The sequence below is a fragment of the Otolemur garnettii genome, unplaced genomic scaffold (genome assembly GCF_000181295.1).
Source record: "Otolemur garnettii isolate 467f Iridium unplaced genomic scaffold, OtoGar3 scaffold00100, whole genome shotgun sequence".
In the NCBI taxonomy this organism is placed as follows: domain Eukaryota; kingdom Metazoa; phylum Chordata; class Mammalia; order Primates; family Galagidae; genus Otolemur; species Otolemur garnettii.
In genome coordinates this window covers 5172588-5178173 of record NW_003852495.1, presented here as the reverse complement: position 1 = coordinate 5178173, position 5586 = coordinate 5172588, and positions in this window count along the sequence as shown.

The window sequence follows — 5586 nt, the reverse complement described above, 5'->3', positions numbered from 1 at the left end:
CATCACAGCTCACAGCAACCTCCAACTCCTGGGCTCAAGCGAGTCTCCTGCCTCAGCCTCCCAAGTAGCTGGGACCACAGGTGCCCACCACAACACCTGGCTATTTTTTGGTTGCAGCTGTCATTGTTGTTTGGCGGGTCCAGGCTGGATTCGAACCGGCCACCTTAGGTGTATGTGGCTGGCACCTTAGCCACTTGAGCCACAGGCGCCGAGCCCATACATTTATTTTTTCACAATTCTGGAAGCTAGAAGTTCAAGAGCAAAGTATTGTCAGGGTGGTTTCAGTCTGAGGGTTTTCTCTTGGGCCTGCAGATGACTGCCTTTTCACTGTGTCCTCACCTGGTCATCTCTCTGTCTGTGTCTTAATTTTCTGTTCTTCTAAGGACACAAGTCATATTGGATTGGAGCCCACTCTCACTTAATAATTTCTTTCAAGGGCCTCTTTCCTAATACAGTCACATTCTGGAGTGTTAGGGGTTAGGGTTTCAACATGTTAATTTGGGGAGGAGAGGACAACATTTATCCCATAACAGTCTTCATCAACAATCTCTCTCTCCCCTCACTTTTTTTTTTCCTTCAAAGCATTTACCATGACCTCATTGTTTATTTATTTAACATGCTTTGCCCCTGCAATGTAAAGATGATATTATTCAGCAAATATTTCACAAACTCCCCTACATTTCTCAGCCCCTCTGCTATGGCGTGGGGCTGTGAGAGATTAATTCTAGTTAATGATCCATGAGCAAAAGTAATGTGGGTTGCTCCCTGGCCAAAGCATTTAATTGCCTGTTCATGTCTTGCTACCTCTCTTTTCTCCCGCCACAGAAACTAATGATGTTGCCGGTTGTGCAGCCTCCATTAGCCATGGTGTCTGAAGGGACTTTGTGAGTAGAGCTCTCCACCAACCAACATGGGACATGTAGCATGAAAAAGATGGTTTTAAGCCACTAAGATTTCAGAATTCTTTTATTGCACAGCATAGCCTAACCTATACGACCTAATACATCCCCCCTAGAATATAGAATATAAGCTCCAAGAGGTCAAAGACCTATCCTGGATCCTTTGTGCCTGGTGCAAGGTGGGTAGGCAATAATTATTTATGGAGTAAGTGAATGTGCTCGGCTTAGAGAAGTGAAGCCTAGACTGGCCATACTCCTACTATCCTAACCACTGTCTTATTCCAAACCACACTGTGCCAGGAGTTGGAGATGAATAATATCTTCAAAGCTTTACGATAACCTTGGTATGTGATAGAGAGTTCTAATGTCCCTATTTTACAGATGGGGAAGTAAGTCTTAGCAATCTCAGCAACTTGCCTAAAATCCTATAGCTCTGACAGCGCCTAGCACAATCCTGGCACACCTGATATTCCCATCGGTGGCTGCTGTCGGAGATACGGTTAGCAACACCAAATATGCATTCTCATCTGCAACTCTCCTGCAAGCAAAGCTCTGGTTTTCTTTGAGTCTTCAATAGCTTCTCTGGTAAGCAAAGATTGTCCTTCTCCAGCCCTAAGGAAGACATTCTGATTGGTTCAAGCCAAGTCTGGAAACTTCATTTCCTTTCAGGGATTAGTTTAGATGTGGGCATAGGACTCAATCTTGGCCAATGGAACTTTTGAGAAGAACTGATGGGAAGATCTTGGAAATGGTTTTAACTTAGTTATAAAAGACCCACCGGAGGAAATACTCCTTGTAATATACATTAGCTGTGGTAATCATCACTGCCATTTGTGAACGGTTTCCTAGACATCATAGGATTCTATTTCCTTTGTTGGCTTGGCGGACTGGGGGTGCCATGTAGTTATTTCTGGCTAATGTTTTGTGAGCAAATGTTGTGTGTCAAGCAAGGGCAGAGCACTTAGTACAGGCAGGAAATCCTACAGAGCTTTCTTTCTCCCTCCTCTGAAGGAACCAAAAACGTTTGAGATGCCAGTTGCTCCATCATGCTGGGTCCCTGAGTAATTATAACTTCAACCCACAGTAGACATGGAGCATGAATGAGAAGCAAACCTTCATTGTTTTAAGTCATTCAGATTTTGGGAAAATTTATGGTGGTATCAAATAGCCTATCTGGACCAATACCAAAATTATTGACGGTAGTGCTAATGTACTCAAAAATAAAAATACATGGCACTGGCTTAGATACACTGGGAATAAGAAAAGTTGTTTAAAACCAGAAGGATGGAGATTATTGCCTGAGAGATACTTTGGAAGGCAAATAATTTACTTAATAAACTTGCTGTTTTCGGGAAAGCAGTTGGAGTAGAGGAGTTAGGAGTGGATATTGGTCACTGAGAGACAAAGCCCAGTTAGAACTCAGCTTTTGGAAAGGATGGTTATAGCATTAGTTAAAAAATTATTGACCATTGTTTAAAATCTCTGAATGAGATTTTAAGATACTACCAGAAAATCCTTCCAGGTGGACAAATTCTCAGTGGAAGAGAGACGAAGGAGGGGGCTCTCCAAGATAGAGTTTAAATTACTTGCAATGAGACAGAGAGAGGAGAGAGAGGAGGAGGAGGAGGATGAAGAAGAGGGGGGAGGAGAAGGAGAAAGAGGAGGAAGAGAAGAGAGAGGAGAAGAAGAAAGGAGAACTGAGGATGTGGTATTTTGGTTGTTTTTTTGTTTTATACATGAAGTGGACTGGAAGCTTACAAGGATTCTTAGATCCCAAATTTTGGGGGACAGAAAGCAGGCTGAGAAAACTTCCCATGAGACATCTTTCAATTCCACTTCAGTTGTAACCAAGGAAGTTGATGAAAACGGAGATATCTCCCTCAAGAGTGGAGACCTAAGCCACAGGGAACAATGGTTTGGATGCTCCGCCCCCTCCCCACTGGGGCGCTAATTTGGTGCTGATTAAGGAGCCCTCCCCATCAACAAGATTAGAGGCCCTTGTAATTTTTCTCACTGGATTTTTGGAGCTAGTACAGACCACTGATTTCTGTGTGTCTCTCCTTTCTGGTAAGCATGAATTCACCACATTATGTGGAGGCCAAATATTTGCCTTTTTAGTTTACTTTCTCTGACTTAACTCATTGTATTTCTTGCCTAGCTCCTGTGGGCATTGGAGTTTTCAACCTACACCATACTGTTTGATGATGTGAACTGAATTGTACTCTTGGAAGTGCCACGGAACGAGGTTCATTCCACTGCCTAGAGTTCTGTAGGTGACTTCACAATGCCGTAGGGTGTTTCCTTGACTGTCTGTAGTCTGGCTCACCATGCTGGCCACCCTGTGGCTGGTGAGCCTTTCTTTCCCCACCCTGTGTTCCCAGATGTTAATCACCTGTAGCTATAAGCGTCTTTGCCAGCGGGCCCTGCTCTCCGGCAATGACATTGTCTTGAAGTGTGACCATTCCAAGGCACTCTGGTACTTCTCTTCCATTCTTGGGGAGGAACTCCTCCTGCTCAACTCAATGCCTAACATAAAGAAACTGCCTGGTGGCAGCCTCCAACTGACCAACCCTCAGCCCTCACAGACAGGCCTCTATCGATGCCAAGGCACTGATGAAACCTTCATAGTGGATTATGAGATTGACTTCCAGGATGCCACCACCCTGCATGTTACACACAAAGGCCTGGGGCAAGAGCCCCTGCAGAATGAGACCCGACACCTGGGTGGCAAGGTCCTCATCTTTACCCGGTGGGAGCCCTGGCAGGATTGTAACCGCTGTGAGGAGCCAGGAGAGCGCAAACGCCTGGGGTACTGCTATATCGAGGAGCCCCTGGAAAGACCCATGCCCTGTTGGCTCTACCTGGGAGAGAATAAGACGCCATACAGCCGCATGCGCCCTGAACTGCAGGTGGAAGGCTGCCGTGTATGCTGTGAGCACAGCAAGGAAATCCACCAGCCGTACTTCATCTTCGACATTTACCAGCTGGGCAGGTTGACCAACAGTATGTGGCTCACCTGCCCCCTGGCCTCCATCTACAGGTGACAGAACCAGGGCAGTAGCCCAGGCTTTGTTTCCTGAGCCCCCCTGGGCTAGCCATTTACCTTCCAATAGATAATCAGGCTCTGTCTCCCAGCTCTTAAGCCTCCATGTGAGGTCTATGCAGGAAGGGATGTCTTCACTGATTAGCTCAGATGTTCCTTGAGCAGGAATTCCCTGGTGCTGCCTCTGAGCTGGGGCCTGGGTAGATGATGTCAGGGTCGAAGTAGTGACTAACAAAGACCTTGTCCTTGTCTGCCCAGGATCCTGATATTCAGGCGGAGGCCAAATAGAAAATCCAGAGACCGAGACACTCAGGTCCATGTTCATGCCAACATATTCATTGCTGTGATTTCTGTCTCCTGCCTGATTGGACGGATAGTTACAATTTAACTATCCATCCTTGCGCCAGCACCACAGTATCTTACTTATTGTACCTTTTTTTTTGAGACAGTCTCACTTTGTAGCCCTCTGTAGAATACTGTGGCATCATAGTTCACAGCAACCTCTAACTCTTGGGCTTGAGCAGTCTCCTTGCCTCAGCCTCCCAAGTAGCTGGGAGTTTTGAGTGTTGAATCTTATCAAATGCATTTTCTGCATCTACTGAGATAATGATAAGGTTTTCTCCTTTATTCTGTTAATGTGGTGAATTATATAGACTCCAAATTTGCCCTCCTAGGGTAAACCTAATTTGGTCATGATGTTTGGAATAAATTTGCAAATATTTTCTTTAGGATTTTGTGTCTATGGCCATAAAAAGATTGACCTGAGATCAAAAAAAAAAAAAAAGAAAAAAAAAGTTCAGATGTGTTCCATCATTTTCCGTTTTGGGAAATGTCAGATTGATGTCATTTCTTATGTTCAGACATGTTTGAAAGAAAACTCTGGTAAAGCTTTCTGGGCATAGAGTGATTTTATGCATAAGTTTTAAAGCATAGATTCAATTTCTTTAATAGTAAATATAGAACTTTTGGGGTGGTTTTTTGTTTGTGCCATTGTTTGGGGGTTTTTCCATACATTTGTCCGTTTCACCTAAATTTCTACAAGCTTTGGCTAAATGTTATTTGTAAAATCCTCTCAAGGTCTTTCTATGGCTGCAGGGTCTATAGCAATGCCTCTTTTTGTTTGTTTTTTGCAGTTTTTGGCCCGGGCTGGGTTTGAACCCACCACCTCCTGCATATGGGGCCAGCGCCCTACTCCTTTGAGCCACAGGCACCGCCCTAGCAATGCCTCTTTTTTCATTGCTGTTAGTCATCAGACTTTCTCCTGTCTTCCTCCTTCAGTCTCAGCCTCACTCATCTTTCCAAAGAATCAAATTGTGATTTGTTGATTTTGTTTTTGCACTTTTGTTTTCTATTTCGCTGATTTCTGGTATTTATTATTTCCTTTTTCTTCACTTTTTTATGTAAATGTGAAAAAACATATGTTCTTTCGTCCTTGAGTGCAGTGTTCTATGTGTATAAATTAAGCCAGATTTATTTATCATGTGGTGCAAATCTTCTATATTGGTGCTAAATTTGTGTTTGAATGTTCCTTTAATAACTGATAGATGTGGCTCGGCGCCTATAGCTCAACCGGCTAAGGCGCCAGCCACGTACACCTAAGGTGGCGGGTTCGAATCCCCAGCCCGGACCCGCCAAACAACAATG